This window comes from Leptonychotes weddellii, chromosome 14 (genome assembly GCF_054177405.1).
Source record: "Leptonychotes weddellii isolate Sample4059 chromosome 14, ASM5417740v2, whole genome shotgun sequence".
Lineage (NCBI taxonomy): Eukaryota > Metazoa > Chordata > Mammalia > Carnivora > Phocidae > Leptonychotes > Leptonychotes weddellii.
In genome coordinates this window covers 11,960,870-11,976,080 of record NC_138382.1, presented here as the reverse complement: position 1 = coordinate 11,976,080, position 15,211 = coordinate 11,960,870, and the positions used below count along the sequence as shown (strand labels likewise).

Below are 15,211 nucleotides of genomic sequence, written 5' to 3'. Positions count from 1 at the left end.
ATATTTCTGGGCATTCATGTTCCTTTTCTGTGAATTGCTTATTTGTTGTTGTTGTTGTTTTAATGGGATTGTTTATCTTACTGATTTGTAAATGCTTTTTATGTATTCTGGATAGCCATGCTTGGTAGCTTTTACAAATATCTTCTAGTCTTTAGCATGTCTTTCACTTTAAATATGGTGTCTTTTTATGACTTAAAATTCTTAGTTTTAAAGTCAAATATATTTTTTTCTTTCTTTTTTTTTTAAGATTTAAGTAATCTCTACACCCAGGTGGAGCTTGAACTCATAACCCCAAGATCAAGAGTCACATGCTCTACTGACTGAGCTAGCCAGGTGCTCCTGGTCAAATGTATTTTGGCTTTTTCTCTTTAAAGGAAGTCTTTTCTATCCTGAAGTTGTATTAAGTATTGATCTTTCATAGTCATTTGCATCCTTCACATTTCGGTTTGTTTAACATGTGTCTTCATCACTTTTTATTCTGGCTAGAATTTTTTAATGGTTATTATGACCCTAATTTTTAAACAGAGTTTTAGACTAAATTCAGATATTACTTTGATGTTAATTTGTCTCAGAAATAGGTTCTGTTTTGTTTTCCCTAGAATTAAAAGGGAGAATGGTTACACAAGTTCTTTATACATACAGTTAAAGGTGAAAAGTGGTAAAGGAAAATTGGGTCAGTGTTGACTTTGTGTCAGTTACTATTTTAGATTTTTTGGGGGTACATCTGTAAACAAGCAAAGATGCCTAGTTTCCTAGAGCTTGCCACCTAGCAGAGGACCACAGACAATATGCAAAATTTTAAAAATATCTAATATTTAGAAAGTGATCAATACTTCTAAAGAAAAAGTAGTGAAGGGTAGGAGGGAATCAAAGGAGGCAGTTTGGCCTGTCAAGTAGTGTGGTTAGGGTAAACGTCACTGAGAAAGGGAGAATGAGCATCGAAGACACCAGCCATGCAAATACTAACAAAGTCTTGAAAGAATTGACATAGTCTTTAAGTTAAACGTGTATCCCTTGCTCTCTCATTTAATAAGTTGTGTGAACTTGGACAAATTAACTGAGTTAAACCTGAAGCCTTGATTTCCTGAAGTATTAAAGGATGGTAACCTGAGAAAAGTATTATTAAGATTAAAGGAGATAACAAGTGAAAACACCTCCTACCCCCACCTAGTTCTCATGTGGCACTCTGTATTTTCATAGCGTTTATCACAGTGTAATTATCTGTGTGACCAGTTGATAAGTTTTATCCCACCTCTTCTGAAATACTAATGAAAAGAACCAGTCAGTGTTATATTTTATTAACAGATTCATTTGTAAACTATCTTTAACCCTTTTTTTTTAATGTGAAAATCCTCAGATTTGTTGAGAAAGTGTTTTGTTTTTAAGGTATCTTTGTGCTAGAGCTTCAAAATATATTACAGGCATTACCTCATTGATGACCATACACCATCTTTCTTATGGAGGCAGTGGATATGTATCATCTTGCACTTGGAATGAATTGAAGCTGCTAAATGGTATAAAGTGACACAGAAAGTCAAGGAGAATTTGAATGAAATCTGATTACATTTGGCTATATTTTTCCCTGTGCTCCTTTTATTTTCCCTTTCTGCAATACTGCTAAAATTTACTTTCTAAAGTATAAAAGCAAAGACATGTAGCTTATGTTATATTGTTAGATTGTGTGGCCTTCCAAAAATCATTGTGACACAAATAATATTTTAGTTACGACTTTATTTTCCGTTTTCCCCCATGAAGCTTCTCATAGTATCTAAGGAGGTAGTATTAGAATTGGCAATAGTGTTAGAGGTCTTCACTTTTAAAAATACATACTGCTGAAGAAAGTCAAACATTATGGTTGTCTTGGATTATTAAACATTTATTTTTAAGATGTAGTCACATTAGAAGAATAGGATTAAGAAAATAAGTATATGCTTAGTGTAGGTCAGGGTAAAGAAAAAAAGAGGGTTGAAATAACCTCATTAACTTGGTGTAAGCAAATCTGCGTTATAACCTCAACAAACCCAAAGTAGAGCAAGAGTGCCTCCAGGAACAAAAATAGAAGACATTATCATTTTATCAATTGCAGTAAACTTGTTTGGCTTCTGAATTTAGATTGTTCTTAAATGTGTTTTTAAAATTAAAATCAGGGCGCCTGGGTGCCTCAGTCATTAAGCGTCTGCCTTTGGCTCAGGTCATGATCCCAGGGTTCTGGGATTGAGTCCCACATCGGGCTCCCTGCTCGGCGGGAAGCCCGCTTCTCCCTCTCCCACTCCCCCTGCTTGTGTTCCTGCTCTCGCTATCAATCTGTCAAATAAATAAATAAAATCTTTAGGGCGCCTGGGTGGCTCAGTTGATTAAGCGACTGCCTTCGGCTCAGGTCATGGTCCTGGAGTCCCGGGATCGAGTCCCGCATTGGGCTCCCTGCTCGGCAGGGAGTCTGCTTCTCCCTCTCCTGCTCCCCACTCTTGTGCTCTTTCTCTCTCTCACTCTCTCTCAAATAAATAAATAAAATCTTTAAAAATAAAAAAAAGAGTTAAAATCTTTAAAAAAAAAAATTAAAATCAATTGAGGGGCCTCTGGGTGGCTCAGTCGGTTAAGCAGCTGCCTTCGACTCAGGTCATGGTCCCGGGGTCCTGGGATAGAGTGGTCCCGGGGTCCTGGGATAGAGTCCCGCATCCGGCTCCCTGCCCAGCGGGGAGCCTGCTTCTCCCTCTCCTCCCAGCTTGTGCTCTCTGTCCCTATCTCTATCTCTCTCTCAAATAAATAAATAAATAAAATCTTAAAAAAATTAAAAAAATCAATTGAAATAATCCCTTAATAAACTTTTCCCAAACATGCCATCTACGAAGTGTGACCTAGATATTTTAATTTTTTACTTTCTAGCTTAGCCAATCCCAACCCCAAAAGTAAAAATTATTCTTTTTTTTTTTTAAGATTTTATTTATTTGACAGAGAGAGATAGTGAGAGCAGGAACACAAGCAGGGGGAGAGGGAGAAGCAGGCTTCCCGCTGAGCAGGGAGCCTGATGCGAGGCTCGATCCCAGGACCCTGGGATCATGACCTGAGCTGAAGGCAGGCACTTAACGACTGAGCCACCCAGGCGCCCCAGTAAAAATTATTCTTTGCACATCAGTTATTACCAAGAAAATAATGCTATTCAGTAACTGGTTTTGGCAAGCTTTTAACTGAAACAGTGGGTTACATTTTGTTCAGAGCTTTTTAAAAGACCTTAACGACACTTGTATTAATAAAGATTTAGGGCAGTAAAGTTAGTATGAGTGAAGGGAACTTCTTAAAATTATACATTAAGGACATGCAGATAAATCCTCTAGGGTAATTGTTTTCAATTTTTTTTGTTAGAATTCATAAAGAAGACATTTTGCTTCATGATTTGATATTTAAAAAAAAGTTTCATTGAAGAGATTAAATCTGTCAGCATGAGCATTCTTCAGGGAGATTTTTTCTCGTACAGAAAGAAGTAAAACTTAAATAAAGGGCTTAAAAAAAACAGTAAAAGTTGTTTAATTTATTTGTAGAAGAAGTGATTGAGTTGGGGAGGGAATTTAACCAATGGAGAAGGAACAGAATGCACAAAGGCATAGAGGGAAGAAAGAATAGGTCTCTCATTGAAGAATAGTATGTTCAGTAGAATGAATGAATAGGGAAAGTGCTCAGAAATAAGGCTAGAGACTGGGAAGCAGAGAGGGTGAGGGGATCATGTATGACATACTAAAGTATTTAATTTATTCAAGGGGACGGTAAGGCCCATTGAAAGATTTAAATGGGAAAGTGACATCACCTGGCAGCAGTGTAGAGTGTGGATTAGAAGATAGATATTAGTGAGTGGTTTATAATGTTAAATAAAAAGTGGCTGAGGGAGTGGAGAGGGCTACATAGGAGACAGGCCTTGATTGAGAGGAATAAAGAGGAAAAGGGAGGAGAGTGGGAATACAGATGGAGATAGGGTCTGTAGCTTAGGGGAGAAGTCTGTGCTAGAGATTTAAGTTTTTAGATTTAGGCCTTGTTAGTATGTAAGAGGTAGTTGAAGCTATGGGTACAGTTGAGATCAAAAGACTGGAAAACAAAAGAGGGAAGTAGTAGTTAAATCCATGGGTTTAGGTGAGTTAAAAGAGGAAGACAAAAGGTCAGTCTGTAAAAGTAATAATAAAACCTTTGAAGAGATCACCAGAAAAACCAAGATTGGAAGTTAGTTTCAAGAAGGAAGGAAAGGACAGTGGTGTTTAATGCCACAAAGTGATTCTGTAAATTGAAGACTAAGTACCCAGTGCACTTTGGAAAAAAATTTTTTTTAAGATTTTATCTATCTATTAGGGAGAGAGAGGGTGCTCAAGAGCACATGCATGAGTAGGGTGAGGGGCAGAAGGAGAGGGAGAAGCAGACCACCAGCTGAGCGGGGAGCCCGACTCAGGGCTCGATCCCAGGATTCTGGGATCATGACCTGAGCTGAAAGCAGACGTTTAACCTACTGAGCCACCCAGGTGCCCCTGCACTTTGAAATTTTAAGAGGTTATTGGTAATCTTAAATGGGTCAACAGTTTTATGATAAATGTTAGATCACAATTCATTTGGGACCTCTTGTGGAAGAGTGGGAAGTGAGAATAAAAAGGTTTGTTTCTGGGGCGCCTGGGTGGCTCAGTCATTAAGCGTCTGCCTTCGGCTCAGGTCATGATCTCAGGGTCCTGGGATCAAGCCCCGCATCAGGCTCCCTGCTCAGCGGGGAGCCTGCTTCTCCCTCTCCCACTCCCCCTGCTTGTGTTCCCTCTCTCGCTGTGTCTGTCTCTGTCAAATAAATAAAATCTTTAAAAAAAAAAGGGGGGGTTTGTTTCTGAAGGACACTCAGAGATGATAATTTGAATCTAGATATAAATACACCCACTTTTTTTAAAAGAGGAGAGTCTTGAATATGTTTAATAAACAGAAAATATGAGCCAGTAGAGCAGGAGAGGCTGTAAGGATATGGGAAACAGGATAATTGATTAGGCAGGGCCTCTGAAGATGCTAGAGGCATTGGAACAATCTAGAATATGTGTTGGAGGAATTGGTCATGAGGGAGGGAGACTTTAAAGGAGTGAAAAGGCAATCAGGATTCAATGAATTGATTTCCAGCGTTCAGAAGGAGATTATCAAATATGTGCCTGCCTGTTCCCAAGTAAAAGAACATCTTTTTCTTAACCTAGTATGCCAGGAATTTAGATGTTGCCTCATTTAATGTTCCTAGCAACTCTGCAAAGTTTATAGATATGAAAAATTGAGGCTCAGAGAAGTAAGTTGTCTAAAGCCACGCATCTAGAAGGTAACTCAGCTGTGATTTGATTGCATTTATGTCTAGTTCCAGAGCTTAGTACTAAAACTTTTTTTTAAGGGCCGAATTCCCCCAAAAAGGGGAAAACAATAAGAGGCTTCTAATTTAAGTTTTGCCCAGTGAAATCACTTCAAAAAATATTTTTAAACTTAGTGCCTATTACAATTTTTTTAATTTTTTACGTGTTTTCTTTTTCACAAAAAGAAAAAAATAGAAAGGACATAATGTCCAAACAAATAGAAGGCAGACCTTTGAAATCACTAAGCTCTTGTCCGTAGCTTTTCTCATTTTCCCAAAGAATAACTTTATCAGCAACCAGTACCAGTCCTCAAACCATGCTTTCCAAAAGACTCTTGAAATGAGAATTTTATACACAAAAATATAGTACATTGTTACTTCAGTTGTTACAGCTAAACATTTATGTTCAAAAAAACTAAGTATTGTTTTCCCCCCTTGCTAGAAACTCATATTTTGTTTTGCTGCAGAATGATTTCTGAGGGTTCTCATTACCAAACCTCTAAGAAATTAATAAAATGACTGATAAACTGAAGAAACTCTGAGAAATATATAGCATTAATTCCTGAACTATTTCCTTTTGTTAACTTATTAGCTACTTGTGGGTTTTTTTTTATTATGGTTTATTTTTTCAATTTTTGAAAGCCATTGTAAATCCAAATGTCTTTTTTTTTTTTTTTTTAAGTAATGTCTACACCCAATGTGGGGTTTGAATTTACAACCCTGAGATAAAGAGTTGCATGCTACACCAATCGAACCAGCCAGATGCCCCCAAGTCTTTTTAGAAACAGGAGATCAAATTGCTCTAACATTATACCATTGCTTACTACCTTACCTTGTCCCTTTTTGGGAATATTCTCCTGTGTGCATAAACTTATTTGCTTATAGAAATGTAAGTATTGCCTAATCAACTATAATAGCATATCTTAAATCAGCACATGTGTAATTCTTTCTTTTTTTTTTTAAGATTTTATTTATTTGCTAGAGACAGAAAGAGAGCACAAGCAAGAGGATGGGCAGGCAGAGGGAGAGGGCTAAACAGGCTCCCCGCTGAGCAGGGAGCCCTATGCTATGCCGGGTTCAATCCCAGGACGCTGGGATCATGACCTGAGCCGAAGGCAGATGGCTTAACCGACTGCGCCACCCAGGGGCCCTTGTGTAACTCATTTTTTAGGGTTCCTACTAACGTGAAAAACAGAGCTCGGCTCCATGTTCTTAAGTCTGAAGTTGTGCTTCTTACTTTGATGGTACTGGAAAGCGATGAGAGTAATACAGAAAAAAATCAAAGTTCAGAGGCTTATAGCCACCATTATTGCCAACGTTCTCCTCTCCCAAGTCCTGAAGGTATGGAGATGGTTAGCAAGACATTTGCTGATATTCCCTGATGTTGATGCTAAAGGTAGAAAAGGGAAGAACTTTTTAGCATGTGAGTATTCCAGTCACTGGATAGCTTTACTTTTGAGTGAGGATGGCCTCCACCACCTGAGGTCTTCGCAGCTGCAGTTGACTACCCTAACTAGATGGCAAAGCAAGTCACCTTCAAAGACAAATTTGCTTCTTTTAAGGTGGTGTTAGGGCATTTGATTGCTACCTTTGCACTATGCTGCACCTGGGGATTACAAGAGCAAATCATTTATTTTAAATGCCTGAACCATTTTCACAGGGTCCTGGGCTGCGCTCAGCCGGGAGTCTGCTTGAGTTTCTCCTCCTCTGCCCTTCCTCCCTCCTCTCTTTCACTCTTAATAAATAAATCTTTAAATGCCTGAACTACTTAAAAATGCTTCAAGATGTAGATCCTTCTCATTGGCACACATTTTATCCCAAAAGAAGCCCTCAAACAAGAGAATGTTCAATTTTTTCCTGTAGGAAAAATTATCTCTTCAAAATAATTCATGAGTACTAGGCTCTTTAAAATGGCCTCCCAAATTATTCAGTTGGGAAACATTTAACTTTTTTTCTTTTTGGCCAACCATCAAATAACCCTTTAAATAAAGGATTTTCCAACCTTGTCAAAGGACACTCATGGTATTACTTGACAAATAAAAATATAGTGTTATTGCTTTATGATCAGGAAATTGATTTGCTATTTTGCAGTTAATGGGCATTAACCAGGTAAAACATCTTTAATTACTAATTTGTACTTGTGGTAATTATACCCAACTCAATGGTCTGTTTATTTAACTGCCTCTCTTAAGGATTTTAAATCTATCAGAAGGTGTTTTTTTAATGCATAGAATGCAGTGTAAATAGAAATATAATTTGTAATTATGGTTTCCAAAAAGATTCAAGCCATAAATTAAACATTAGTGTTGTGAATCCTGGTTCAAAACAACAAAACAAAATCTTTTTTTTTTTTTAATTATATTTATTTGTCAGAGAGAGAGAGTGAGCACAGCACAAGCAGGGGGAATGGCGGGCAGAGGGAGAAACACACTCCCCGCTGAGCAGGGAGCCCAATGCGGGACTTGATCCCCAGACCCTGGGATCATGACCTGAGCCGAAGGCAGACGCTTAGCCAAATGAGCCACCCAGGCATCCAAAACAAAATCTATTTTGATTATATTTAGCATTATTTCAGTTTATATTCTGTCAGTTCTTTAGGTATAACTGTAAGTTCTTCTTTTCTTTAATCTCTTTCACTTAGATTGTTATTAATCAGGTACTTCCTATGTAGTGCTAAAGAAAACACATGGTCAGTGACCACATAGTAAAGACAATAGGTAGTAAAGACAATTGGTATTTATCAAGTAAGCTCACAGGTGAGTGGGTGGCAAGGATCACAATTTTAAACTGTAAAGGAAAAGAACTGGGAGCTGTAAAAAATAATAACCTAATTTAGGGGTGCCTGGGTGGCTCAGTTGGTTAAGTGTCTGCCTTCAGCTCAGGTCATGATCCTGGGGTCCTGGGATCAAGCCCCGCATGGGGCTCCCTGCTCCTTCTTCTCCCTCTCCCTCTGCCACTCTCCCTGCTTGTGTTCTCCTACTCTCTCTCAAAAAAAGAAAAAAAATTTTTTTTTAAGATTTTATTTATTTATTTGACACAGAGAGACACAGCGAGAGAGAGAGCACAGCAGGGAGGGTGGGAGAGGGAGAAGCAGGCTTCCCTCCGAGCAGGGAGCCCGATGCAGGGCTTGATCCCAGGACCCTGGGGTTCATGACCTGAGCCGAAGGCAGACGCTTATTGACTGAGCCACCCAGGCTCCCCTCAAATAAAGAAAATCTTTAAAAAAAAAAAAAAAGAATAACCTAATTTAGATTTGAGGTTCATGAGATCTCTCTGAAAAGGGGGCATTTGAGATTGGAATAATGAAAAGTCAGTAGAGAGTGTGCAAACCCTGAAGTGGAAACCACTTTCATGCTTTCAAGGAAATGGGAGATGGAGAGGGAGACCACAACCATAAGTGATGAAAGGAGAGCGTATCAAGGTAAATTTGGAACGGTAAGCAAAGGCCTCATCCTGCAAGGCCTTTAAGGACTTGTGGAGAAGTTAGATTATTACAAGTGCAGAGGGAAGCCAGCCATAGAGGAGTTTTTAAGCAGGTTATCACCTAGTAAGCTGTGTAGAACATTATGAATGGGAGAAATTCATACTTAACCTCAGTTATTTTCCATTTGTTTTTTCACACGTTTTGAGTTCCTTCTGTTGTCTTACTCTACATAAACCTAGTCATTCCTTTCATTTGTAAAAGCTGGGAACTACAATAAAAGCATAGAAAAGTAACTTAAGTAAATCAAGAGAATTGTATGTATTTTCACCTATAATTAAGGATGATAGAAATTAAATGACTTCTCAATTGAACTCTTGTATTTATACTTTAAGATATTGAGCTCAGTGTAAACTTCCTGCTATTTGATACTGTTTTGACTTGTATTTAGTAATGTTCCCACAGGTTTCCTTTTTTTCTTTAGAAATGTCATATTTAGAAACTTTTTATATTCTTGATGTTCTTAATAGAATGTACAATCAGACTTCTCTTTCTATAGGAGCAAGAAGAGGAAGAGAACTGTATCTAGTTGTACAAAGAAAGATAATGTGAACATAGGATATGATGCCCAAAAACATCCAGGCAGATACAAAAGAGAGGGAGGATTCAGTATAATAAAATATTCTTGCTGGAAGAGCTCCAGCTCTTATATTTCAGTCTTCTCACATTAAAATTGAGGCACTTAGGGGCATAAAAGTTCATTTTAAATAAAATTATACCTAGAAGCACTAGTATGTAAGGTGATATTTACTAACCCAGATAATGGCATTTGGAAGGATGAATGGACTATCCATCTTTAATGCTTGCTTTCTCCTTCATCCCAAACAAGTATTTACAACAGAGGTATAGTACATGTGTAGACTACCAAAAAACTAGCTATGAGATTCTTCTCAAATCAGATATCAAAGATTTGCCCACACTTTTTTGCAAGCCACTGTTCCCCTTCTCTCCATTCTACTCTTCTCCAGTTGCATCACTTGGCATAAAGATTCAGAAATGTTGTTCTCTATCAGCTTTGACTAAAAGACTTTGCAGACCTAGTCTAGAAATTGTCTCTAAAAAAAGCAGGAAAAGTCTACAATATTCACTTGTTTCTTTGCTACTTGCCTCTTTAAAAGGAGAATATAAGGCAAAATTTTTATTAACTAAAACATCCAATAAATCAAGGTTATCTTTATTTTGCAGAGTAGAAAGTTATATATGTTACTGATGTAGAGAAACAATTACTTTTAAATGTAGTCAAGTGTTGATATTTAACTGAAGGATGTGATTTACACATTTTGCAATATGATGACCATTTGTTGATTTTCTACTTTCTTAATAGTGTGTTTAACATACCTCCCATGTAGTAGGTTGAAATTTGTGCCTGTTTGAGGCTTGTTTCTGAAAATCTTAAATTTGAAATCTTAAAATTTAAATAAATTCTTCAGCAGTACAGTAGTTACCAAGTTACTGTGCTCTGTCGATACATAGGCTTTTATGCAGTTGCCTGAAAAACTGCATCATTCTAATACATGTGTAAGGAGCTACAGTGGTTTCTGTACATTGCTGAACAGAGATTTGTTTTTAAATTTTTCATTTGTCTAATCCTTCCCTGTCCCAGTTTTTTCCCTTTCTTTCTACCATGCACCCTTTGCTTTAGTATTATACTTTCACCTGTATTACTGTCCCAGCGTGGAGAGTTTTCCCTCTGCTTTTGGAAATAACATCCTGGTTTAAAGTTCTAAGTCCACAAAGTTTTTTCTAATTATTGATACCTCCTTTTGTCTGATTTCTGAAGCTTAAAATCTACCCCACATTATATAGTGCTTAATATTTATAAGATGAAAAGACCCTGTACAGCATTGATTTATTAATAATAAATATTCACTTATAATACATTTAAAATATTGACTACCAATTTACAAAAGAGCACATGAATTTAGAATTCAAAGAGACTTGAATGAATATGAGGCCAACTACCTTATGTTTTCAAATGAGGAAACAGAGCACTTAAGTGATTTTTCCAAAGTCTGGAAGAATTTAAACTGAGTCCTAATTTATGAAATATGTTATTGTTTTCTTTAATTAGGCATTTAAACCTTTTTTCTTTGAAATAATTATTCTAGTTTGTGTTATGTCCTCAAGAAAATGTGTGCAAAAGGTAAAATTTTCATGGTTCAAGAAACATTGACAGAAGTGTTGATTTATTGGGATGGGAAAGGTATTAAGCACAAGTGACAGTGGCAAGTGTTTATTACACATTTTCTAGAAGTAGTGGTAATTTCTTCACATTTTTCCTTACTGCTGAGTAGAGCTAAGGAAAAGCAGCTGGCCAGCAGAGGAAATGGAAGTGGTGGAGATGGCAGTTTGTGATGGCCAGACTGTTGGTAGACAGACTGAAGGCCATATTAAGTAAGAATTGACTGACTTGTTACACAATCTATGTAAAGAGAGGCAATGATCTTGTTAAGGAGTATAATACTTATATTGAGACTGCATAAATGCCATAATCCCCCCCGTATCCCTATAAAAAGGCCCTGTATATTATTATATGGAGAAGGGATTGATAGACAAGAGGAATATACTTATATGCTGCTTATCATGCAGTTCTGTGGTTCTTTTTTCCACATGGTTGATACAAATACCGTTTTCAAAATAATTATTTGTAGGAACAGTTGAAGTTGTACTCTGATCTACTCTGAAGTCATGTGGTTTTGTTTCTTTTATGCTGAAACAGATTTATATCTGCCCCACTTCTAAATAAGTGGTAGGGTAACACTGACTTAATTTAAATAACTGAAATCTCCTTCACCAAATAAATATTCTTTTTTTTTTTTTTTAAGATTTTATTTATTTATTTGAGAGAGAGAAAATGAGAATGAGAGAGCATGAGAGGTGGGAGGGTCAGAGGGAAAAGCCGACTCCCCGCTGAGCAGGGACTATTGATCCTGGGACTCCAGGATCACGACCCAAGCAGAAGGCAGTCACCTAACCAACTGAGCCACCCAGGTGCCCGCCAAATAAACATTCTTAAGAGTTTATATCTCAGAACCCTCCTGAACCCACACCTCTGCCACAGCCAGACCCGTGCCGGAACCATGTTTCGCAACCAGTATGACAATGATGTCACTGTTTGGAGCCCTCAGGGCAGGATTCATCAAATTGAGCATGCAGTGGAAGCTGTCAAGCAAGGTTCAGCCACAGTTGGTCTGAAATCAAAAACCCATGCAGTGTTGGCTGCATTGAAGAGAGCACAGTCAGAGCTTGCAGCTCATCAGAAAAAAATTCTCCATGTTGACAACCATATTGGTATCTCAGTTGCAGGACTTACTGCGGATGCTAGACTGTTATGTAATTTCATGCGCCAAGAGTGTTTGGATTCCAGATTTGTATTTGATAGACCACTTCCTGTGTCTTGCCTTGTATCTCTAATTGGAAGCAAGACCCAGATACCAACACAATGATATGGCCGGAGCCCATATGGTGTTGAGCTGCTTATTGCTGGTTATGATGATATTGGCCCTCACATTTCCAAACCTGTCCATCTGCCAACTATTTTGACTGTAGAGCCATGTCCATTGGAGCCCATTCTTAATCAGCTCATACTTACTTGGAGAGACATATGTCTGGGTTTATGGAGTGCAGTTTGAATGAACTGGTTAAACATGGTCTGTGTGCCTTACAAGAGACACTTCCTGCAGAGCAGGACCTAACTACAAAGAATGTTTCCATTGGAATTGTTGGTAAAGACTTGGGAGTTTACGATTTATGATGATGATGTATCTCCATTCCTGGAAGGTCTTGAAGAAAGACCACAGAGAAGGGCACAGCCTGCTCAACCTGCTGATGAACCTGCAGAAAAGGCTGATGAACCGATGGAACATTAAGTTACAAGCCAGTCTGTATGTTTATTAAATCTATAAGAATGCAGGAACATGTACTGATGACAATAATCTGTACGTAGGAATCAGTCCAGATGTGTTTTTCCCTAGCAACTTGTCTGAAACCATATAATGGTGTGCATTTTTCTTTGAGAGGGTCTATCTAATCATTTTCTAGAAAGTATAGGTATCTGTACTGATGTTTTTACATGAAGAACATAGTGTCTTTCTGAAACTGTGAAATAAAATTGTTTCACCTGAGGGGGGAAAAAAAGTTTATATCTCAGAACTGGCCTAGTGGAAGAACCTATTATTTTGAGAATTAATGTTTATTACATATATGCATATTTGACCACTTTCATTTTCAGCCTATCCTATAAGAGCAGAATGTCGTTATAACAAGGAAGGCAATTGAAATTTCTTTTCTTTCAAAAAGGAGTCTTTGAACAAAATGTTAAAAGTAGAAGGTAAACAAGGAAAAAGGTAACTTTCAGAGAAAGGAAAGGTTAGAGACTCCGGGAAGTGCCTGGGTGGCTCAGTCAATTAAGCATCTGCCTTCAGCTCAGGCGATGATCCTGGGGTCCTGGGATTGAGCCCTGAGTCAGGCTCCCTGCTCAGCGGGGAGTCTGATTCTCACTCTCCCTGGCCCTCTGCCCCCCACCCCCCAGCTGGTGCTCTCTCACACTCTGCCCGCTCTCTCTCTCAAATTACAGAAATCTTTAAAAAGAAAGATTAGACTCTGGATATATTTAATAAGAGGAAAACCCAAAAATCCAAAGAACATTTTGGAAGGAGTAAATTATTATTTTGTTTCCATTCTATTTAGACATTCACTCTGTTAATCCTTCTTAGCTACTTTATATTTACATTCAAAATTAAGAAGCCTATGTGCTAGAATGTAATTTAAGTGCCATTGAACTCAAGCCTTTGATGTTAGAGATAAGGAGGCTGAGATTCAGGGGGAAATGACTTCCCTAATGTCACGGAGCTAGTTGGTATCAGAATAGGGACTAGAATCCACCTTTTCTGATTCATATACCAGGGTTCTTTATACTATACCACAGACCAGTTAATGATTTTTTTTTTTTTTTTTTTTTTTTTTTTTAAGGCAGGAGGAGGACACCGGGGTGGCTCAGTTGATTAAGCATCTGCCTTCAGCTCAGGTCATGATCCTGGGGTCCTGGGATTGAGCCCTGAGTTAGGCTCCCTGCTCAGCGGAGAGCCTGCTTCTCCCTCTGCCTGCCTGCCACTTCCCCTACTTGTGCGCACGCGGTTTCTCTCTCTCTCTCTCTCTCTCTCCAAATAAAATCCTTTAAAAAGGCGGGAGGATGAAACCTGATACATTGTTACATTTAGACAGTACTCAGTGTTTATACTTTTATATGTTCTTCTGCTTTTTAAAATAAATGATTGTTGACATTTCTTCCTCACTTGTGACAAGAGGCTAATGATTTTATCCAGCTCTTGCACATTGTTATAGCCTTGGTTTTATGGCTTAGGAAGTAATTTCTCTGCTAGATGATTTCATATCATGTATAACAAGATTACAAGAAGTTAATATGGAGCAGTTAAAGCCCTCTAAGGCAACTGTTATTAATTTTATAACTTATTGGAGCTGCTGCTTAGAGAAAGAGAGCTGCAGCTTTTCTTAGATTAATCTTTAGGTAAGAAGGGCAAATGAATCTATTAGCATTAATTGGCACTTAAAATTATTTCTAGTTAAAAATTTATGTGTCTCCTATGAAACACCTAAAAGTTTTCTTATTGTTCCCTGCTTCTTTGTGGAAGTCTACTAGTAGACATCCCAAGCCTTATTTTATTCTAAGATGTTTTCCATATAATCAGCCCCAAAGCTGCTGGAAGAGATATATATACAACATTCCTAACCTAATTCAATTTCTTCAGCTCAGAGAAAGCACCCCCCCCCTTTTTTTTTAAGATTTTATTTATTTGACAGAGAGAGACACAGCAAGAGAGGGAACACAAGCGGGGGGAGGGGCAGAGAGAGAAGCAGGCTTCCCGTCGAGCAGGGAGCCTGATGCGGCGCTCGATCCCAGGACCCTGGGATCATGACCTGAGCCGAAGGCAGACACTTAACGACTGAGCCACCCAGGCGCCCCGAAAAAGCACCCTTTCTGTACCAACATGAAAAATGTGTACATGAAGTTAATCAATTTTCTCTATGCTAGTTTTCTTTTTTCTTTCCATTTGCCTTTTTTTGTTTTTTTTTTTTAATAGTCTTTAATTCATTTATTTTTCTTGTATAAAGTATGTGGTGGCCACAGCAGGAGCCTGAGTCCTCTATATGGAGAGTCTGGTGTGGGTCATTATAAGATGGTCAGTGAATTCCTTTTTTTTTTTTTCTTTTAAGATTTTATTTATTCATTTGAGAGAGACAGGCAGAAAGAGCACGAGGCAAAGGGAGAGGCAGACTCCCCGCTGAGCCAGGAGCCCAATGTGGGGCTCCATCCCAGGACCTGGAGATCATGACCTGAGCTGAAAGCAGACACCTAACCATCTGAGCCT

General features: G+C 38.2%; 1 protein-coding gene and 1 pseudogene across 4 annotated transcripts in view; both read left to right on the top strand.

Annotated features, from left to right (window-relative positions):
• Positions 1-15,211, top strand: part of ABHD17B (abhydrolase domain containing 17B, depalmitoylase) — a 36,074-nt gene that overhangs the window by 4,725 nt on the left and 16,138 nt on the right. The window lies entirely within an intron of this gene.
• Positions 11,843-15,091, top strand: LOC145716984 (proteasome subunit alpha type-1 pseudogene; annotated as a pseudogene).